Genomic DNA, 24,646 nt, shown 5'->3' with positions numbered 1-24,646 from the left:
ACCCCAAAATGAAGTAGGATGTAATCCATGAGAAAACTACACACAATCTCTGAATTGGCCTTTTTGGTAGGAATGGCTTCTAGCCACTTTGTAAAGTAGTCAGTAGCTATCAAAATATACATGTGACCCGCATTGGAATGAGGGTTTATTGGGCCTATGAAATCAATGCCCCACTGTGTGAATTGTTCATCCATCACTACATGCCTTAGAGGTAGTGCTGCTAAATGTGGCTTGCCAGAAAATAGTTGACATTTTTTCGCATTCTTTTACGTGAATATAGGCGTCCTGAAACATGCCAGGAGAATAAAAACAATTTCTTAGAATTTTGAAAGCAATAACAGATGATGAAAAGTGTCCACCACAAACGTCTCCATGATAAGCTTCCAGGAGCTTTTGCTGTTGAGGTTTATCTACACACCTTAAGTACGTTCCATCTAACCCCTTTTTGTATAGAACATCTTGCCAAATTACATAATTTGCAGCCTTTAATTTTAAATTCCTTTGTTCTTTAGCCGACAGATGATTTGGGCAACTACCATAAGTTAAATAGTAGGCCACATCAGAGAACAAAGTGTCCTGCAATCCAACAAAAAGAGTTAATGGTAACTCTACTTCAGTTTCCACATCATTTTCCGCTATCAACTTGCATAAACCATGCCCTTTAATTGTATTCGTAGGGCGAATATCTAAGTCATACTCTTGAATTTTCGTCACCCATGTTGCAGGATATAATATCGAAACTGTTTCACAGCTTTTACAATAGAATATGCATGTTTCTCCATAGGTGAATATTTGAGCTCTTGCTTCTTGAGCGGAGTACTGATGAACGCTATAGGCATTTCAGCCCCATGTTCATCCAACTGCAACAAAATTCCAGACATAGTATGGTCTGATGTGTAACAATACAGAATGAAATCCTTCATGAAATCTGGGTTAACAAGAGTGGGCGCATTTGCAACTGATCCTTTAATTTTCTCGAAAGAATTTTTGGCTTCTTCAGTCAACTTGAAAGGACGTTGCTCACTTAGCAAACCAACAATATGTTTTTTGGTCTCAGCAAATTCTGGAACAAATCTCCTTAGGAAATTCACTTGACCAAAGAACGATCTTACTCCAGTCTGGCTAGAGGGTAAACTGAGACGTTGAATTGCATTAACCCTATCGGGATCAATCTTGACTCCCTCTTTTGAGACAATATGTCCTAACAATTTGGCCTCAGTGACGCAAAAAACTGATTTCATAGGATTCAGAGAAATCCCGTGATCATGTAAACATTGTAATACTTCACTCAAATCCCGGAAATGATCTGTCCTTTTTTTTGAAAACACCGTGAGGTCATCCAGATAAACTACAATTATTCTGTCTTGAAAATCCTTGTAAGAGCAATCCATAGCCCTTTGAAAAGTGGCTCCGACATTTATTAAACCAAACGACATGCGGTTGTATGCGAATGTTCCCCATGGAGTGATGAATGCTGTCTTGTGTTGCTCATGTTCTGCTATAGATATTTGGTTATAACCAGAAAAACCATCCAACATTGACATCATCTCCGACCCAGACACCATCTGTAATATGTGATACATATTTGGTAAGGTGTAGTTGTCCTTCAGGCTTGCTTGATTCAAATTTCAAAAATCAACATAGATACGAATTTCCCCATTTTTCTTTCTTATGGGTACAATGTTAGCTACCCAGGTGGAATGGTGAATTGGATATATGATTCGGGCCTTAAGCATTTTCTCAAATTCATAAGAAATTGCATCCGCCATGATGGGATTAAAGTTCCTTAATTTTTGTCTAAAAGGAGAGACGCCTGGCTTCAGTGGAATCTGATGCTGAAAAAGTCCATTTCTAAACTCCTTTAGATCATCATAAGACAAAGAAAAAACATCAATATACTCCTTAAGCAGTGTACCACGTGTTCTCTTTTCCTCTACCGACCAACACCGACCGATTGTCACTTCTTTTGGATTAGCTTCATCTCCCAAGTTTATTTTCTCACATTTTCCTTTTCCATCATCTTTGGGAAATTTATTACCTATGAATGCATCATCTCTGGTGAAAAATCTCTCTAGAGTCACTAACCCCTTAGGAATTTTGTTACCTTTGAGTTGAATAAAGCTATTTGTAGGATCTACCTCTCGGTTTGGACTGAACTCTTTGCAAACACTCTCAGAGCCTTCAAAATATGACTGAGAAAATGATTGAGCACATTCTAGGAAATCTTTGATCTGTGCATCAGCATCAAAAACCTGCCAATGATCTACATTATTGGGAACATTGTGCCTATAGATCATTTCGATCCTATATGAGTTATCTTTAAAATCTGGATGTGGTAATAAAAGTGAGGCAGACATGGCCAATGAATCTGCCCTACTATTTTGTTCCCTCATAATTGCTTCAATCGAGAAACCATCAAAGAATTCTATCTCATCCCAAACTCTATTCCTGTAATGCCTCAACCTATCATTCTTAACAATATAAACATTCCTCGCCTGCCTAACAATTAACTCTGCATCACCTTTGACTTTAAGAAACTTAATTCCTTTACATTTAGCCTCACTTAATCCCAATAATAGTGCCTCATATACAGCAGTAATATTAGTGTTTTTAAAATCCAACTTGAAGGAAAAGGGGAAAATATTACCAGTTGGTGACAACAAAACCACCCTTGCTCCAGAACCAGAGTTAGCACAACTTCCATCAAACTCCATCTGCCGTAGTCCACCAAGTTCATCAGTTGTCTTATTCATTTTCTTTTCACCAGGTGCAAGGACAAGATAGTTTCCAAACTCACACTCCTGAAACAGAATCTGGGCTTTCAGGTTATCTAAGGGAAATATAGTATACTTATTCTTGGGTTCAGGTTCAAGCTTGATTTTCTGGTTTCCAAGGGGAATAAAGGCTTCAGACCAGTCCATTTTGATTTCGCCTCCAAGGTCCTAGCAAAACGTCCTACTCAGAAGCATTCCGTAACTCGCCGGAATATTAGCGACCAGTATAGTTAATCTTACTCTTTTGTTTGGGCATGCTGCCAGCACTGCCTGGACATCCTTTACTTGACCAATAAGAGCAACCTGTTTTCCATCCATTGAAAAGCATCTTCCAAATGTTTTAGTAAGGGTTAAACCTAAAGATTTAGCCACAGAAGAAGGCATTATATTGTCTGAAGCTCCTAAGTCAATTATGCAATTACTTAAATTTTGACCATTTAGGAGAAGGAAAATATAGAAAGGTTCAGGTTTCGGAACCTTGACCTCATGCCCAAACCTTGTGTCATGAAAAGCAGAGGAATCTGCCAGATTAGCTAATGAGCAGGGGATAGATGAAGACCCTTCGACAACAGGTAAATCACTATTTTCCATACACTCGTGTACTTGAGACTCTGAAAAGGAATCCCCTTTAAATTATTTGACCAGTTTATCCAACTCTTTTGGGTTAAGCTTTAAGTACTCAGTACGGTTGAGGCCTTACAAAATTCAATGATATCAAAGGAGGAAGAAGAGGAAGAGCTCTTATGATCTTCATAGTTCCTTTAAAAAATCGTAACCTTGGGAACCTTTGAAAAACTATTACTTGAGAGATCTTTGCTTTTGAAATTTTTCCCAGAAAGGTTAACAAAGGAAGAAGGCTGGGAGGTTCGTTGATTCCTTGTTAGGATCGCACATGAAGAACCTTCAAGAGTTGCTAAAATGTTACTACCCTTTTCTGAATTTGACTCATATTTGAGGTAGAATGTTCTAGAGTCGCCAGGTGCCTCTTGAATTCTTTCTGCTTCAGTGAGCTCTCCTAATTCATCCTTTGTGTTTTGCATCTGAACGTGTCTTATCATATGAGGACATGAAACCCCATCATGATCAGTGGTAAGATGAAATGAACACATGACACCTTTGTCAGGAGGTGCTTCTATCTATAATCTTTGTGGAGCTATAGGAAGTTGCAATGGTCATCCATAGTTGTATTGATTTGGGGTTCTCCTGCTTATATCTTGATAAGGTTGTGGATAAGAGTTTCCAGGCTTAGGTATTTGCCTCTTTAGAGAAATCATATCATTGACAAGCCGTTGGACAATTGGATCGGTAGAGGACGTAGAAGCCTGAGATTGTCCTTGAGGAATTTTTACATCCTTCCTCCATTTGCCAGTTGTTATCAGATCATCTTCAAGCTCTATAGCCTCATTTTGTGCAGTTTCTAGGTCGGCCAACCTACTTCTTCTGAGGTGAAATCCTACATTAGGTGGCATGGAATTTACGAAGAAACACCGCTGATTATCTGCAATTGGTCTTTTGGCTTGAGGAATTTTGTGAATAATCTTATTATATCTTGCTACATAATCCCTCATCGGCTCATGAATTTCCTTCTTCATCTATGTGAGTTGAGCTAGTAGCGTGTGTTCATCATCAACACTTTGGAATCTTTTTTCAAATGCGGTTTTCATCATTTGCTAGTCAATTATGGATCCTGCTTGCAACTGCTAAATCATTCTACTGCCCCTTCAGTGAGGGTTTGGGAAAAAAGCCTAACAGCCACATCCTCATATTGAACTACTAGGATTCCCGTTGCTACATTAAAAGAGTTCAAATGCTTTTCAATTGAAAGTTTTCCCTGACCTTTATATTTGGGTAAAACATCTTTTGCTCCTTTTGGTAGAGGATTATGGGCTGCGAGAGCAAGAGGTCCAACAACCGCACCCCATGGTTGATCCATAATGAATACTAGATGAATGGTTAAAAGAGGTGGAGCTTGAATTCCAGTAAGTGTTAATGCTTGCCAAGGGGAAGAAGAAGATATAGGAGTAACTCTGTCAGGAGATGAAGGTCTTCTTTTGGCCTTCCTTCTAGGAGTAAAACATGGGGCAAATGATCGATTTTGCAATTCTTCAAAATAGTTATCAATTACTCCTTTCCGTTGTGTTCTAGTATATGGACGAGAATCTAGGATGATTAAAATAGGTTACTTCAATCAAGGCTCAATCTCAACAATCTTCCTGCACTCCAAACACTCTTGCTTATTATAGGCTCATGTTTATGACATACTGGTCTATTGAAAAATTTGGCTTTCTCTTTGTTTCGTTTTCCCCGGCAGAGTCGCCAATAATCTGTTAGTGAACAGATTTTGCTCTTTGCATTTAAATGATTAATTTTAGGACTCTGTTACCCTCTTTTAAGAACAAATGGTTCACTCAACAGTTGGGTCGGCATTTGTTCAATCACCTCGCTCTGAATTTTTGCCTAGGTACAACTCCTTATCTAGATTTTTCATAAAGTATGTTTTTATTTTTATATTTATATCCAAATGAGAGCTTTTAACCAGAAAGCATATAAGGCTGCCTATATCATTCTTGGATGAAAGGCTATAACATTCCTCATATCTTATAAATAATGAAAACTATCTTCTTAATTTTCAAAGTATCTAGATACAGTAGCTAAAACAAAGTTCAATATACTTCTTCCGAATAAAGATGAACAGATTCAGAGAAAATGAATGCACCCACAAACATGAATCTTTTCCAGAGTAAACAACACATTCAAAGGAAAGAACATCAGAGGAATAATGAAAAACTGCAATGAAACAATCAAATACTGTTTCTTGATCGGATGAACATATGCAAAGACATGTTATCTATTCGGATTCGAAATACACAGATCTTTCTTCTCCCCAAAAACAATATCACTAGATTTCATATATATATCTTTATGTAATCAAAGACATAATGATACATCTACTAATCTTTTTCCACCACAGATTTCCACCATCTGATCTCTCCTTTGATTAGGAATAAGAAAACACAAAAACAAACACACGTTCCAGTTTTTTTTGTAAAATCAGTTACTAAAAATCTAACCCCTCTACCATCGATTCTACTTAATTTATAGTCTAAATGGGGGAGGTCTCCCTAAAAACTTGACCACTCCCCGATAAAATAGTTACGAAACCAACAGAAAGTATTTTGGGACAGCTGTCCTGAATTTTTTGCATAACTATGAAAAATGCTTTGTTTTTAAAAATAAAGGAAACAAGCCTAAAGCGGATGCATTATGCTATATCTCATCATCACCCTCTTCTCCGTCTTCGCGAGCGTCATGAGAAACCATGAGTTCTTGGATCATTGATTGGCTTGGGATTTTCATTGCATTAAGCTTCGCCTTTGCCACCTCTTTATTCTAGCTGTGTTGCACCATTTTCTCTGAGTGCTTCGGCAGCTGATCATTCCCAATGAATACCATTGATTCAATCCTAGCCACTTTGGTTATATCCTCCAACGTGAAACTACTCCTAACTCTGATCTTCTGCATGTTCAACCAGAACGACTTGACTGCTTCTTGTGTACTTGCCCCGCAGATTCCTAGTTCCCAGTCATAATCGGGATTAACCACTTTATTATCTTTGACAATACTGCTATGCAAATCCTGGAGTTCATAGACAGAGGTTTTCACATCCGCAATTACCGACTGAAAGGTGAGCACCCACCACATGATAGTTTTCTTAAGCATGAAAAGTTGGCATTCATCGGATAGCAGCTTGATTGAATGTTCAGTTAGAAATTTGGTAGTTCTGTACTCTTCGATTTTGGTAAACAAAGGTAGGACATTTTGTCAATTGTGCTCTTCCTTCTCCCATGGTACAAGCTGATTTTGAATTTCAGAAATCAGGCCTTGTACCTCATCACACAACTTCCAGGTGTCGGTAATGTATTTCTCACCATCTTTGATCACTTTATCAATCCATTTTTCAACTGCTTCAGCGATGCTCTTAGCCCGATGGACTTGATCCATCAACTTCCTATTTTCTAGAGAAGTTGGGTCAAAATTCTCAGTGGCATGGGATATTGGCATTGCTCATAGGCAACCAATGCTCTCGATGAACTGAGCCAAAACACTGATATGTCTTTTAAGTTCTCTTTTCTCCCGTCCATCTTTCTCTGACGGGTAAGCATCTTCTTTGCTGACACTTGGAAAAAATGGTTATCTGTATCCTTGCTCATCTTTCCCAATTCTATTTTTGTTATTTCAAAATCATTAGAACCGGCCTCTTTGTTCTCATCCCTCGGTTTGTAAGAAGCAATTTCCATCGTCCACTTACCAGTTTCCTCGTCATTGTTTAGGTGCGCGGTGGTCTTGAACCTCTTTGGCTTTGGATTCTTCTCAGAGTACTTGGCAACCATCTCCTGAATTGGAATGGTCATAGGAAGAGAGCTCCTTTTCTTGTTCACTGAGGTTGTTAACCATTTAGGAGTCGCAGCAGAATGAGAAGTTCCTTCAATCCTCTTTGGTGGTGGCGTCATTGCTACAGTCACCGTTTGAGAGTCTAGAGCACAAGCAACTTCACCATCCAAATCTTCAATTTCAAAGATCTGAGCTTCAAGTACGACATCTTTGGCTCCCAAATCCTTGACCTGATCCATCCTCTTCTGGGCGACACTACGTGATCGAGTATGCCAAGGGGTACTGAAATCCAGAGTTGGGCTACGTCTGCGTCTAGGCTGAGCTGACTTGATTTCCTTACCTGCACGAATAGGAGCACTGTTAGAAGGACATTTTGGTGAAGACATACTTCTCGTAGAAAGAGGCTTGGCATTTGACTTCATTGCTTTCTTCTTGGCCACCCATGCCACTATTCTGTCCAGAACTCGTTCGGTTCTCGATTGAATGTCATCATTTTCCTCTTCATCCCAATTAATTGGGGGCATTTCAGTCTCTGCGTGGGCTAAATACCCTGGTTCAAATAGTTCAAGATAATCTTCTTCAAGCCCTTTAATATCTATCTTTATTTGCAGAGAAATAACCTATTCTAGCACTAGTCTCATATTTTCTCTTTTGAAGACTTCAAGTTCATCTGAACAGTCCTCCCAAAAATCTTCTAACTATGGCATGGGAAGATAAGGCATTAAACCAAGGCTCTGAGAAAATCCTTTGTTGTCAAACCCTTTTCTTTCAACATACAGAGAGAAATTAAAATTTCAAAGGTCTGCTCCTATACTTAGTGCATCAGACATTGAATTACAGGATAACACTCCCAAATGTATTGGAAAATGACCTTCCCACTTGTCCTTTGGCTGTGCCTTCTTGACCATGGAAGTCAATTGTCTACATACTTCTGCTAGGATAAAACAATCAAAATAGAAATGCAGAAGCTTGAAGGGTTCCTCTTCAAAGCCTCCCACTCATATATAGCAAAAGTGTGGAAACTGGATGTAGAAGCTTCTGAACTTCTTAATCAAAGTCTGCGCCTCATCTGAAATCCGTTTGGCTTTTGTACCTTTCAGTTCATGACACATATCGCCCACGAATGCATTATGTAACCTTCTGAAATCTTGTAGGGCATTGTCCTTTTGTAGCATTGGATAAAACTCATACGTCGAAACATCTTCCTCAGTGGGCTGCTTGGGTATGCCGGTTAACTCCTTAACACAGGCCAGACAATACAAAATATACGAGGACATGAAGAAATTTTGTTGAAATTGTTTGGCTAGACTCAACTACTCTTTCATCGAATCAACAATTAACTCCGCCCAATCTAGATATTGTTTTCCTTCCAAAACCAATTGTACATAGCAATATATCCAATCATCAAAGCTATAAGCTTTGGCAGAACCTCTGGCTCAATGTAACAGAAGCATTACATCGTGGATATGTGGCAACATGTGGTTCTTGTTAGGATTTTTAGGTAGTCTAGAACCACCTCTTTAAGGGACTTTCAACCAGTACTTTGCCACATTATTCCTATGTCCAGCTCTATCCGTATTGAACTCACTAATTGACTGAGCAGGGGAGAAATTAGAAAACTGATAATCTGGTATTTTGAACACCGAAGCAATCACTTCATGGTTAATGGCGAGAAGGGTTTCATCGTTATCCCTTTTGCTGGTTTCAGATACAGAGTCGTATCTGGCAATACACTCTCGAACAAGCTCTGGACAAGGGATTGCCGGAGGAAAGGCTGCAGCTTCTAAAATTCCACTTCTCAAAATCTTTATATAGAAAGACTTATCAATACCCCTGAACACCCTTTCTTTCAATTCTTCAAGGTTCTCACTATTGAGGTCAGTATCACTAACTATGGCTTCTGTGGATGCCACGCTAAAGACATTTCTGAACAAGTGCAGGGTGGAGTTCATGATTTCAAAACAAGAAACCCAAACTTGATTGCAATGAAACCAAACCTCTATATGAGGTAAAATCCAAGGGAAAACACTGGAGAGAATAAGGAAAAACTCACCTTCACAGCTGTATAACCGGACGACGGCTAGCGGCAAGAAAAACACCTATCCAGGGACAATATAAACACAAATCCAGCAGCAAGAGCAAACGCAGAACACAAATGATTTTCATACCTTATAAAGAAAGGTAATAATGCAGACACATTAAATGCAATGATTTCACAATTTCATTCCGAATGTGGCCAATTTATAGATTAGACCCCCACACACATGCATTGAATGCATGGCGGCGTACTTTAAGAAACTGCCAGTTCTCGCAACGTTCACTTAATTCAAAAAAACCAAAGAATGACATCACTTTACAATATGGTTCTGCCTCTCCATATTTAGCAATAAATGCACTTCTCGAAACATTAGAAACCGTGGGACCTACCAGCATTGAATCTGTGTGAACATCTTGAACCAACTTCTTGAGTGTTCAAGTAGTTCAAGATGTACACCACGTCAAACTGTTGACCGCTTTGCCGTGTTGAACATGTTGAACATATTTGAACCCTTTGAACTTAGTTCAACAAGTTCAACACAAATGTTATGTCACCGAACAAGAAAAACTTTATTAAAGAGCCACTGCAAAAACTTAGAGAAAATGTTAGTACAAAGAACCTTTTCTGAACACTTTGGAACCTATTGAACCTAAATGAACATCTTGAACCTAGTTCAGAACGGTTCAATGCATTCAAGGAGTACGATGAATTGTCCGAACTTGAATGAAAATGACTAGAGAAAGGACTTGAGGCCGCATTTAAAGACTCAAACCAAGGTAATATGATAAGAACTATGACTCCAACATTAAAAAAAAGGAAATTATGACCCATTCTCAGCATGAAGAATAAATGATGCGATAACATTGGCTCTGACTGCGAATTGTATTTTTCAAAGGAAAATGCAAAGAACTCACAGAATCTAGTTTCGCAAAACATAAAACAACGGGGAAACGGTTAAAAGCACAACCAAAAATACCTAGACTACTATGTAAAAGTGACTCAAACACTGGACTTACAATTTAGAGAGCTTGAGATCTTGCTCATTGTAGGTATAAGGCAGGATCATTCCATCAGCATAGCTGAGTCTGAATGCATTTTGTCCTACTGCTTCACAAATTCTGAAAGGACCTTTCCACAATGAATCAAACTTGCTGTAAGCACCTTTGGACTCTTTCCTTTTGTCCCATAGTAGCACCTCATCTCCTACTAGGAAACCTCTTGGTCGAGCTTGCATGTCAAAAATCCTCTTTACTTGACTCTGATGTTCTGAAATCCTATCCACCAGCAATTCTCTCTTCTTCTAACTTTGTCAGATACATGATTATTTTCTCCAAAGCATTTTGAAAGAAGGAATTTTCCACTACTGTTTGCAGTTTGGTTGCTAATAATTCTAGTGGCAAAGAAAGTTTTGCTCCTACAGCATACACAAGTTCAAAAGGTGCCATCCCAATAGCCCTCTTGGGTGTGGTCCTATCCACCCATAAAGCCTCATATAACTTCTTATGCCAATTCCTAGCATTCTCGTCAACTAGCTTCTTCATGATGACAATCAAATTCTTGTTGCTAGATTCGGCCAAACCATTGCCCTATGGAAAATAATCAGAAGAATGTGAGAGTGAAATTTGATGATCATAGGAAAATACGGTCAACTCTTCAGAGGAGAAATATGATGCATTATCTGTCACAATTTTCTGGGGTACCCCAAAACGAACTAGGATGCAATCCATGAGAAAACTACACACAATCTCTGAATTGGCCTTTTTGGTAGGAATGGCTTCTACCCACTTTGTAAAGTAGTCAGTAGCTGTCAAAATATACATGTGACCCACACTAGAATGAGGGTTTATTGGGCCTATGAAATCAATGCCCCACTGTGTGAAAGGTTCATCCATCACTATAGGCCTTAGAGGCAGTGCTGCTAAATTTGGCTTCCCAGAAAACAATTGACATTTTTTAAATTCTTTTACGTGAATATAGGAGTCCCGAAACATGCCAGGCCAATAAAAACAATTTCTTAGAATTTTGAAAGCAATATCAGATGATGAAAAGTGTCCACCACAAACGTCTCCATGATAAGCTTCCAGGAGCTTTTGCTGTTGAGGTTTATCTACACACCTTAAGTACATTCCATCTAACCCCTTTTTGTATAGAACATCTTCCCAAATTACATACTTTGCAGCCTTTAATTTTAAATTCCTTTGTTCTTTAGCCGACAGATGATTTGGGTAGCTACCATAAGTTAAATAGTAGGCCACATCAGAGAACCAAGTATCCTGCAATCCAACAAAAAGAGTTAATGGTAACTCTACTTCAGTTTCCACCTCATTTTCCGCTATCAACTTGCATAAGCCCTGCCCTTTAATTGTCTTCGTAGGGCAAATATCTAAGTCATACTCTTGAATTTTTGTCACCCATGTTGCTCGCTTATTTAGCCCAACTTCCTATTGAGTCAAAATGCTTTTCACGGCTGAATCTAGAACAAAAACCAGAGAGTGAGAATGCAGGATATAATAACAAAACTGTTTCACGGCTTTTACAACAGCATATGCATGTTTCTCCATAGGTGAATATTTGAGGTCATGCTTCTTGAGTGGAGTACTGATGAACGCTATAGGCATTGCAGCCCCATGTTCATCCAACTACAACAGAATTCCAGACATAGTATGGTCTGATGCGTAACAATACAGAATGAAATCCTTCATGAAATCTGGGTTAACAAGAGTGGGTGCATCTGCAACTGATCCTTTAATTTTATCGAAAGCATTTTTGGCTTCTTCGGTCCACATGAAAGGATGTTGCTCACTTAGCAAACCAACAATATGTTTTGTGGTCTCAGCAAATTCTGGAACAAATCTCCTCAGGAAATTCACTTGACCAAAAAATGATCTTACTCCAGTCCAGCTAGACGGTAAACTGAGACGTTGAATTGCATTAACCTTGTCGGGATCAATCTTGACTCCCTCTTTTGAGACAATATGTCCTAACAATTTGCACTCTCTGATGCAAAAAATTGATTTCTTAGGATTTAGAGATATCCCGTGTTCACGACAACGCTGTAATACTACACTCAAATTCCAGAAATGATCTGTCCTTTTTTTTGAAAACACCGTGAGGTCATCCAGATAAACTTCAAATGTTCTGTCTCGAAAATCCTTGAAAGAGGAATCCATAGCCCTTTGAAAAGTGGCTCCGACATTTATTAAACCAAAAGGCATGCGGTTGTATGCGAATGTTCCCCATGGAGTGATGAAAGCTGTCTTGTGCTACTCATGTTCTGCTACAGATATCTGGTTATAACCAAAAAAACCATCCAACATCGACATCATCTCCGAGCCAGACACCGTCTGTAATATGTGATCCATATTTGGTAAGGTGTAGTTGTCCTTCAGGCTTGCTTGATTCAAATTTACTAAATCAACACAGATACGAATTTCCCCATTTTTCTTTCTTACGGGTACACTGTTAGCTACCCAGGTGGAATGGTGAATTGGTTATATGATTCGGGCCTTAAGCATTTTCTCAACTTCCTTAGAAATTGCATCCGCCATGATGGGATTAAAGCTCCTTAATTTTTGCCTAAAAGGAGAGACACCTGGCTTCAGCAGAATCTAATGTTGAAAATGTCCATTTCTAAACTCCTTCAGATCGTCATAAGACCAAGCAAAAACATCAATATACTCCTTAAGCAGTGTACCAAGTGTTCTCTTTTCCTTTGCAGAACAACACTGACTGATTGTCACTTCTTTTGGATTAGCTTCATCTCCCAAGTTTATTTTCTCACATTTTCCTTTTCCATCATCTTTGGGAAATTTATTACCTATGAATGCATCATCTCTGGTGAAAAATCTCTCCAGAGTCACTAACCCCTTAGGAATTTTGTTACCTTTGAGTTGAATAAAGCTATTTGTAGGATCTACCTCTTGGTTTGGACTGAACTCTTTGCAAACACTCTCAGAGCCTTCAAAATATGATTGAGAAAATGATTGAGCACATTCTAGGAAATCTTTGATCTGTGCATCTGCATCAAAAACCTGCCAATGATCTACATTATTGGGAACATTGGGCCTATAGATCATTTCGATCCTATATGAGTTATCTTTAAAATCTGGATGTGGTAATAAAAGTGAGGCAGACATGGCCAATGAATCTGCCCTACTATTTTGTTCCCTCAGAATTGCTTCAATTGAGAAAGCGTCAAAGAATTCTATCTCATCCCAAACTCTATTCCTGTAATGCCTCAACCTATCATTCTTAACTGTCTAAACATTCCTCACCTGCCTAACAATTAACTCTGCATCACCTTTGACTTTAAGAAACTTAATTCCTTTACATTTAGCCTCACTTAATCCCAATAATAGCGCCTCATATTCAGCAGTATTATTAGTGTTTTTAAAATCCAACTTGAAGGAAAAGGGGAAAATATTACCAGTTGGTGACAGCAAAACCACCCTTGCTCTAGAACCAGAGTTAGCGCAACTTCCATCAAACTCCATCTGCCGTAGTCCACCAAGTTCATCAGCTATCTTATTCGTTTTCTTTTCACCAGGTGCAAGGACAAGATAGTTTCCAAACTCACACTCTTGAAACAGAATCTGGGCTTTCGGGTTATCTAAGGGAAATACAGTATACTTATTCTTGGGTTCAGGTTCAAGCTTGATTTTCTGGTTTCCAAGGGGAATAACGGCTTCAGACCAGTCCATTTTGATTTCGCCTCCAAGGTCCTTGCAAAACGTCCTACTCAGAAGCATTCCGTAACTCGCCGGAATATTAGCGACCAGTATAGTTAATCTTACTCTTTTGTTTGGGCATGCTGCCAGCACTGCCTGGACATCCTTTACCTGACCAATAAGAGGAACCTATTTTCCATCCATTGAAAAGCATCTTCCAAATGTTTTAGTAAGGGTTAAACCTAAAGATTTAGCCACAGAAGAAGGCATTATATTGTCTGAAGCTCCTGAGTCAATTATGCAATTACTTAACTTTTGACCATTTAGGAGAAGGAAAATATAGAAAGGTTCAGGTTTCGGAACCTTGACCTCATGCCCAAACCTTGTGTCATGAAAAGCAGAGGAATCTGCCAGATTAGCTAATGAGCAGGGGATAGATGAAGACCCTTCGACAGCAGGCAAATCACTATTTTCCATACACTCGTGTACTTGAGACTCTGAAAAGGAATCGCCTTTAAATTATTTGACCATTTTATCCAACTCTTTTGGGTTAAGCTTTAAGTACTCAGTACGGTTGAGGCCTTACAAAATTCAATGATATCAAAGGAGGAAGAAGAGGAAGAGCTCTTATGATCTTCATAGTTCCTTTGCAAAATCTTAACCTTGGGAACCTTTGAAAAACTATTACTTGAGAGATCTTTGCTTTTGAAATTGTTTCCAGAAAGGTTAACAAAGCAAGAAGGCTGGGAGGTTCGTTGATTCCTTGTTAGGATCGCACATGAAGAACCTTCAAGAGTTGCCAAAATGTTACTGCCCTTTTCTGAATCTGACTCATATTCGAGGTAGAATGTTCCAGAGTCGCCAGGTGCCTCTTGAATTCTTTCTGCTTCAGTGAGCTCTCCTAATTCATCCTTTGTGTTTTGCATCTGAACGTGTCTTATCATATGAGGACATGAAACCCCATCATGATCAGTGGTAAGATGAAATGAACACATGACACCTTTGTCAGGAGGTGCTTCTATCTGTAATCTTTGTGGAGCTATAGGAAGTTGCAACGGTCATCCATAGTTGTATTTATTTGGGGTTCTCCTGCTTATATCTTGATAAGGTTGTGGATAAGAGTTTCTAGGCTTAGGTATTTGCCTCTTTAGAGCAGTCATATCATTGACAAGCCGTTGGACAATTGGATCGGTAGAGGACGTAGAAGCCTGAGATTGTCCTTGAGGAATTTGTACATCCTTCCTCCATTTGCCAGCTGTTATCAGATCATCTTCAAGCTCTATAGCCTCATTTTGTGCAGTTTCTAGGTCGGCTGGCCTACTTCTTCTGAGGTGAAATCCTACATCAGGTGGCATGGAATTTATGAAGAAACACCGCTGATTATCTGCAATTGGTCTTTTGGCTTGAGGAATTTTGTGATAAATCTTATTATATCTTGCTACATAATCCCTCATCGGCTCATGAATTTCCTTCTTCATCTATGTGAGTTGAGCTAGTAGCATGTGTTCATCATCAACACTTTGGAATCTTTTTTCAAATGCGGTTTTCATTGTTTGCTAGTCAGTTATGGATCCTGCTTGCAATTGGCTAAATCATTCTGCTGCCCCTTCAGTGAGGGTTTGGGCAAAAAGCCTAACAACCACATCCTCATATTGAACTACTAGGATTCCTGTTGCTACATTAAAAGAGTTCAAATGCTTTTCAACTGAAGCTTTTCCATCACCTTTATATTTGGGTAAAACATCTTTTGCTCCTTTTGGTAGTGGATTATGGGCTGTGAGAGCAAGAGGTCCAACAACCGCACCCCATGGTTGAGCCATAATGAATACTAGATGAATGGTTACAAGAAGTGGAGCTTGAATTCCAGTAAGTGTTAATGCTTGCCAAGGGGAAGAAGAAGATATAGGAGTAACTCTATCAGGAGATGAAGGTCTGCTTTTGGCCTTCCCTCTAGGAGTAAAACTTGGGGCAAATGACAGATTTTGCAATTCTTCAAAACAATTATATATTATTCTTTCTTTCCGTTGTGTTCTAGTATATGGACAAGAATCCAGGATGATTAAAATAGGTTACTTCAATCAAGACTCAATCTCAACAATCTTCCTGCACTCCAAACACTCTTGCTTATTATATGTTCATGTTTATGACAAACTGGTCTATTGAAAAATTTGGCTTTCTCTTTGTTTCGTTTTCCCCAGCAGAGTCGCCAAAAATCTATTAGTGAACAGATTTTGCTCTTTGCATTTAAATGATTAATTTTAGGACTCTGTTACCCTCTTTTAAGAACAAATGGTTCCTTGAACAGTTATGTCGGCGTTTGTTCAATCACCTCCCTCTGAATTTTTGCCTAGTTACAACTCCCTATCTAGATTTTTCATAAAGTATGTTTTTGTTTTTATATTTATATCCAAATGAGAGCTTTTAGCTAGAAAGCGTATAGGGCCGCCTATATCATTCTTGGATGAAAGGCTATAACTTTCCTCATATCTTATAAATAATGGAAACTATCTTCTTAATTTTCAAAGTATGTAAATACAATAACTAAAACAAAGTTCAATATACTTCTTCTGAATAAAGACGAACAGATTCATAGAAAATGAATGCACCCACAAACATGAATCTTTTCCAGAGTAAACAACACATTCAAAGGAAAGAACATCAGAGGAATAATGAAAAACTTCAATGAAACAATCAAATACTGTTTCTTGATCGGATGAACATATGCAAAGACATGTTATCTATTCGGATTCGAAATACACAGATCTTTCTTCTCCCCAAAAACAATATCACTACATTTCATATATATATATCTTTATGTAATCAAAGACATAATGATACATCTGCTAATCTTTTTCCACCACAGATTTCCACCATCTGATCTCTCCTTTGATTAGGAATAAGAAAACACAAAAACAAACACACGTTCCAGTTTTTTTTGTAAAATCAGTTACTAAAAATCTAACACCTCTACCATCGATTCTACTTAATTTATAGTCTAAATGGGGGAGGTCTCCCTAAAAACTTGACCACTCCCCGATAAAATAGTTACGAAACCAACAGAAAGTATTTTGGGACAGCTGTCCTGAATTTTTTGCATAACTATGAAAAATGCTTTATTTTTAAAAATTAAGGAAACAAGCCTAAAGCGGATGCATTATGCTATATCTCATCATCACCCTCTTCTCTGTCTTTGCGAGCTTCATGAGCAACCGTGAGTTCTTGGATCATTGATTGGCTTGGGATTTTCATTACATTAAGCTTCGCCTTTGCCACCTCTTTATTCCAGCCGTGTTGCACCATTTTCTCTGAGTGCTTCGGCAGCTGATCATTCCCAATGAATACCATTGATTCAATCCTAACCACTTTGGTTATATCCTCCGACATGAAACTACTCCTAACTCTGATCTTCTCCATGTTCAACTGGAATGACTTGACTGCTTCCTGTGTACTTGCCCCGCAGATTCCTAGTTCTCAGCCATAATCGGGATTAACCACTTTATTATCTTTGAAAATACTGCTCTGTAAATCCTGGAGTTCATAGACAGAGGTTTTCGCATCCGCAATTACCGACTGAAAGGTGAGCACTCACCACATGATAGTTTTCTTAAGCACAAAAAGTTGGCATTCATCAGATACCAGCTTGATTGAATTTTGATTCAGAAATCTGGTAGTTCTGTACTCTTCGATTTTGGTAAACAAAGGTAGGACATTTTTCCATTTGTGCTCTTCCTTCTCCCATGGTACAAGCTGATTTTGAATTTCAGAAATCAGGCCCTGTACCTCATCACACAACTTCCGGGAGTCGGTAATGTATTTCTCACCATCTTTGATCACTTGTTCAATCCATTTTTCAACTGCTTCAGCGATGCTCTTAGCCCGTTGGACTTGATCCATCAACTTCCTATTTTCTAGAGAAGTTGGATCAAAATTCTCAGTGGCATGGGATATTGGCATTTCTCCAAGGCAACCGATGCTCTCGATGAACTGAGCCAAAACACTGATATGTCTTTTAAGTTCTGTTTTCTCCCGTCCATCTTTCCCTGACTGGGTAAGCATCTTCTTTGCTGACACTTGGAAAAAATGGTTATTTGTATCCCTGCTCATCTTTGCCAATTCTATTTTTGTTATTTCAAAATCATCAGAATTGGCCTCTTTGTTCTCATCCCTCGGTTTGTAAGAAGCAATTTCCACCGTCCACTTACCAGTTTCCTTGTCATTGTTTAGGTGCGCGGTGGTCTTGAACCTCTTTGGCTTTGGATTCTTCTCAGAGTACTTGGCAACCATCTCCTAAATTGGAATGGTCACAGGAAGAGAGCTCCTTTTCTTGTTCACTGAGGTTGTTAACCATTTAGGAGTCGCAACGGAATGAGAAGTTCCTTCAATCATCTTTGGGGGTGGCGTCATTGCTACAGTCACCGTTTGAGAGTCTAGAGCACAAGCAACTTCACCATCCAAATCTTCAATTTCAAAGATCTGAGCTTCAAGTACGACATCTTTGGCTGCCATATCCTTGACCTGATCCATCCTCTTCTGGGTGATACTACGTGATCGAGTATGCCAAGGGGTACTGAAATCCAGAGTTGGGCTAGGTTTGCATCTAGGCTGAGCTGACTTGATTTCCTTACCTGCACGAACAAGAGCACTATTAGAAGGACATTTTGGTGAAGACATACTTCTCGTAGAAAGAGGCTTGGCATCTGACTTCATTTCTTTCTTCTTGGCCACCCATGCCACTGTTCTGTCCAGAACTCCTTCGGTTCTTGATTGAATGTCATCATTTTCCTCTTCATCCCAATTAATTGGGGGCATTTCAGTCTCTGCGTGGGCTAAATACCCTAGTTCAAATAGTTCAAGATAATCTTCTTCAAGCCCTTTAATATCTATCTTTATTTGCAGAGAAATAACCTATTCCAGCACCAGTCTCATATTTTCTCTTTTGAAGACTTCAAGTTCATTTGAACAGTCCTCCCAGAAATCTTCTAACTGTGGCGTGGGAAGATAAGGCATTAAACCAAGGCTCCGAGAAAATCTTTTGTTGTCAAACCCTTTTCTTTCAACATACAGTGAGAAATTAAAATTTCAAAGGTCTGCTCCTATACTTAGTGCATCAGACATTGAATTACAGGATAACACTCCCAAATGTATTGGAAAATGACCTTCCCACTTGTCCTTTGGCTGTGCCTTCTTGACCACGGAAGTCAATTGTCTACATACTTATGCTAGGATAAAACAATCAAAATAGAAATGCGGAAGCTTGAAGGGTTCCTCTTCAAAGCCTCCCACTCGTATATAGAAAAAGTGTGGAAACTGGATGTAGAAGCTTCTGAACTTTTTAGTCAAAGCCTATGCCTCATTTGAAATCCGTTTGGCTTTTGTACCTTTCAGTTCATGACACATATCGCCCAAGAATGCATTATGTACCCTTCTGAAATCTTTTAGGGCATTGTCCTTTTGTAGCATTGGATAAAACTCATACATCGGAACATCTTCCTTAGTGGGCTGCTTGGGTATGCCGGTTAATTCCTTAACATAGGCTAGACAATACAAAAGATACGAGGACATGAAGAAATTTTGTTGAAATTACTTGGCTAGACTCAACTGCTCTTTCATTGAATCAACAATTAACTCCGCCCAATCCAGATATTGTTTTCCTTCCAGAACCAATTGTACATAGCAATATATCCAATCATCAAAGCTATAAGCTTCGGTAGAACCTCTGGCTCGATGTAACAGAAGCATTACATCGTGGATATGTGGCAACATGTGGTTCTTGTTAGGATTTTTAGGCAGTCTAGAACCACCTCTTTGAGGGACTTTCAACCAGTACTTCGCCACATTATTCCTGTGTCCAGCTCTATCCGCATTGAACTCACTAATTGACTGAGCAGGGGAGAAATTAGAAAACTGATAATCTGGTATTTTGAACACCGAAGCAATCACTTCATGGTTAATGGCGAGAAGGGTTTCGCCGTTATCCCTTTTGATGGTTTTAGATACAGGGTTGTATCTAGCAATACACTCCCAAACAAGCTCTGGACAAGGGATTGCCGGAGGAAAGGCTGCAGCTTCTAAAAGTCCACTACTCAAAATCTCTATACAGAAAGACTTATCAACACCCCTGAACACCCTTTCTTTCAAATCTTCAAGGTTCTCACCCTTGAGGTCAGTATCACTAACTATGGCTTCTGTGGACATCATGCTAAAGACATTTCCAAGAAAGTGTAGGGTGGACTTCATGATTTCAAAACAAGAAACCCAAACTTGATTGCAATGAAACCAAACCTCTGTATGAGGGAAAATGCAAGGGAAAACACTAGAGAGAATAAGGAAAAACTCACCTTCACAGCTGTATAACCGGACGACGGCTAGCGGCAAGAAAAACTCCTATCCAGGGACAATATAAACACAAATCCAGCAGCAAGAGCAAACACAGAACACAAATGATTTTCATACCTTATAAAGAAAGGTAATAATGCAGACACATTAAATGCAATGATTTCACAATTTCATTCCGAATGTGGCCAATTGATAGATTAGACCTCCACACGCATGCATTGAATGCATGGTGGCGTACTTTAAGAAACTGCCAGTTCCCACAACATTCACTTACTTCGAAAAAACCAAAGAACGACATCACTTTACAATATGGTTCTACCTCTCTGTATTTAGCAATAAATGCACTTCTCGAAACATTAGAAACCGTGGGACCCACCAGCATTGAACCTGTGTGAACATCTTGAACCAACTTCTTGAGTGTTCAAGTAGTTCAAGATGTACACCACATCAAAATGTTGACCACTTTGCCGTGTTGAACACGTTGAACATATTTGAACCCTTTGAACTTAGTTCAACAAGTTCAACACAAATGTTATGTCACCGAACAAGAAAAACTTTATTAAAGAGCCGCTGCAAAAACTTAGAGAAAATGTTAGTACGAAGAACCTTTTCTGAACACTTCGGAACTTATTGAACCTAAATGAACATCTTGAACCTAGTTCAGAATGGTTCAACGCGTTCAAGGATTACAATGAATTGTACAAACTTGAACGAAAATGACTAGAGAAAGGACTTGAGGCCGCATTTAAAGACTCGAACCAAGGTAATATGGTATGAACTAGGACTCCAACATTAAAAAAAAGGAAATTATGACCCATTCTTGGCATGAAGAATAAATGACGTGGTAACAAGGTGATCCTTGGAGGAGAAGAGATCTTTGTTCAAAATACATCTACCCCCAAGAGGAGTTGTCTTAGACAAATATAACATCTTCTAGAATAAGGGAAAGAACAAGAATGTAATCCTTCCTCATATTTCTAGGTGAAAGGGATTCTTGATGAGGGATAACTCACTTTTAGCGCCCAAAGGGATGGTTGAATTTATCATAGATGTACATTACCAAGTGTAAAAGAGGTCATAGTCAAGGACTAACAACTCTTGTATAAGAGTGAATCCTTGAGTGAACAACAACAATTCCTCACAAGAAATGACATCAAGTAATAGAACTTACACCATCCACTTAATAAGGAAAAGTCGATCCCTAGAGAAATAGAGAGGGAGAAAGATCATTGTCCCCTAGGTGTAGGACAATGAGAAGAGATTACACAATCCACTAGAGAGAACTTAAACATAAGAAAATGTGCAATGAACTTACATGAACACATGTAAGAAAAGATATTAGTAAATGTAAAATACATGTCTCAAGAAGCAGTAATATTTGAAATGAAGAGAAAAAAAGAATCATACATTCCCTAAGGGGGATTAATCATAAAAGCATACCATTATAAGAAATGATAATCACATATGATAAATGCAGCCCCAAAAGAAATAATGATAAATGAGAAAGAAAGAAAAAGAGAGGAGTGAAAATCCTTGCCCCCAAGTGTGGAGAGCAAGGAGAAACATTACACATCTTTCTGATGGTGATTAGTTTCAAGTGATATGTCATCTAAGTGGAACAAAATCCTCTCAAGGAAGGGATACATACTTCCAAGAGATCATTCCCTGCTAAGGGGTGTATAATACTTGTGAATAATCAAAACCATAGAAGAGGTAAGATTTCCAAGAGAATGAAGGAAAGAAAAGAAGTATAGTATTCATGAAAGATGCCCCTCTCCAAGCAAAGAGGAAAACCAAGGAACAATTATATGCTCACATAAGAATAACCCTATGCAAGAAAATAGATCTAATAATAAATAATGCACAAAGATATAGATAAATGTATAGAAAGAAGTAGAAAAATGGACTTGATGTTGCTGCCCCAAATTATGTTAAAGTGAAACAATACCACCTCTAATGATAAAGAGCCCCTAGTTAAGTTGGCCAGTTATGTCATAGGGTGAAGAGCAACATGAAGGGTAAAATATTGCTCGACACAATTCACCACTGAGAGGGGGAGGGGGTGAATCAATGATTCCCAAAACATTTCCTTTTGGCTTTCCTTTGTGAGCAACACCTATTTGTCAATCAAGCACAAAGAAGACTTACTAGTTAGTAATAAGACTAACTCAAATACACACACACACACACAAGGTGACATCACATAACACCAGTATATACAAGGAAAACCCAAGATGGGAAAAACCTCAGTGAGCAATGTTGCTAGAGACTAATGCTCCAATCCAACCTCACAATAGAACACAATTACAAATTTTAGGGCACCAACCCAAGGAGTACCAACCCCTGACTTTAGGGCACCAATCCAAGGAGCTACAACCCCTATCATATTTATGGGCTACAACCCAAAGGAGCACCAACCCCTGCACCGAGCTACAACTCGGTGTTCAGAATGCAAACTTCAAATACATAAGTTGTTATCATGTTACAAGTGAATCTTTCAACCTTATTAAATATCTTACTCTGTCAGTGAAGTACCTTCTCTCCTTTACTGACTCACTCTTCTTCCTTCTTTGCACCTGTTGCTTCTCTGCTGGATCTACAACTCACTCTCTGCACATCACTGGTATCACACTTTGTCGTTGTAAGAACTATTGGTTCTTCTCTCCAACCAGTTGAAGGCTTCAACTAGGTTCACTCTCACTCTCTTCTTAGATGCTCATCAAGCACTTGGTGGATCTTTTCTTACTTGCAAAAGTCTTCCACTTTGCAACAACACAATATTCACCTCTTCAGCAGCCCCATCTATCTCTCAGGCTCACATATTTATAACCCAGACTTCCTGCCAAAAGCCAATTGAAACTTCACGCCTTAGGAGTTTCTCCACTGATCATGAGACACACCAAATCCAATCAAATTTGATTAGATCACAAATCAGAGATGTCTATCTGTACGTATCCACCATTTACATGCCTTCCAGAACACGCCTCCTTTCTTCAACAACCTGCAACCATTCTATCGGCTTTACTTAGACAATCGCCATAAATAGCCTAGCTGTCTCCTTCACCTACTTCGATCTACACAACCAATTTGTCCTGGATCTCAATCCGCACAACTCTACAACTCTACCTTGATCTTTGTAGTCACCATTAATGTCAGACCAAACACAAGTACCTCATCGACATTACTTCACCAACCTGTGCATGTTTCATCCGCCACTTCATGCATGTTTTCCATTTCATCCTTATGTGGCATCACTGTTGGTATCCACCTCATCACACTATTCTGTCAGTTCATGCCAAGTCACCAAACACACACATAACTGATTTCATCTACTGGTAAGCAAACCCTACTACCTTATGACACTTTGCCAGTTGTCATTCTTGTCATGACCTTGTCTATTCTATCGGTGTAACCCTCATACTGGTTTTCAGACATGTCAATCCAATACACGCACATTCTCATCAGGTAGGAGTCTTCTGCACCTGCACCTTGTCAATATTACCATTGGGCTTTCATACTGGTTACCACTTTTGATGACATCATGTCATCAACATTCAATGAGCTCCATCTTTATTAAGTGAGAGCCTTATCTTCCTTTTCTCTTCTCTGATGTTTCACTAGTTGACATAACATGTCAACTATCACCAATAAAGATTCTAGTTTATGTGTCTGCCAGAGGGCAACATGCTTTCCTTCTTGTAGGTGAGACACATTTATGACACCAATTCATCATACTCCAACTATTCTACATCAACCTCTCTTCATTATTCCGGTATCCCATGTATATTCTTGTAGACTCTCCATCATTCTTCTTCATCAACCTAATTCTACTCTCATCTAGTTTGTCAAGATGACAAACACATCATCTCAACTCTTCATTCATCCTTCACTATCCTGGTAGCACACCTTGCATGTCTGATGTGTATTTCTGATCTCATACTCCTACTTCTCTTTCAGTGTACCAAGCAGTATTCTGCCACTTCAACATGACCAGTGCTCACCATGTAATCTCATCACCTTGGTTGTATGCAACATCATATCGACAGCTTGTTGTTCACTAGCTAACATCAATGTCAGTGATACCATTAACATCCTATACCGGTTGACATTAATGACAACACAATGCCAACAAAGATGTACTAAGGCATGATGTTTTTATCAAGAAATACAGATAGATCTTCTATGAGACAAATGTGTGCAAGATAATATTCTAGTTGAACACATTTCTTAAATGCATAACATTTTACAAGAGAATGTGAATATGAATCATGAAAAATGCAATATTCAATACCTTTCACTTACTTAAGATTTTTTAATTTTATTTTGAGGAGGAAAGGAAATGTTCTTGTCATATTTCAATCTCCAATACATTCTTGCGGCTAATCTGTCAGGATGGTAAATATCGTCTAGCCATGAAGGAGAGGTTTTGTTAGGAGAAG

This window comes from Cryptomeria japonica, chromosome 10 (assembly GCF_030272615.1).
Source record: "Cryptomeria japonica chromosome 10, Sugi_1.0, whole genome shotgun sequence".
NCBI classification, from domain to species: domain Eukaryota; kingdom Viridiplantae; phylum Streptophyta; class Pinopsida; order Cupressales; family Cupressaceae; genus Cryptomeria; species Cryptomeria japonica.
This window is presented reverse-complemented; position numbering follows the sequence as displayed.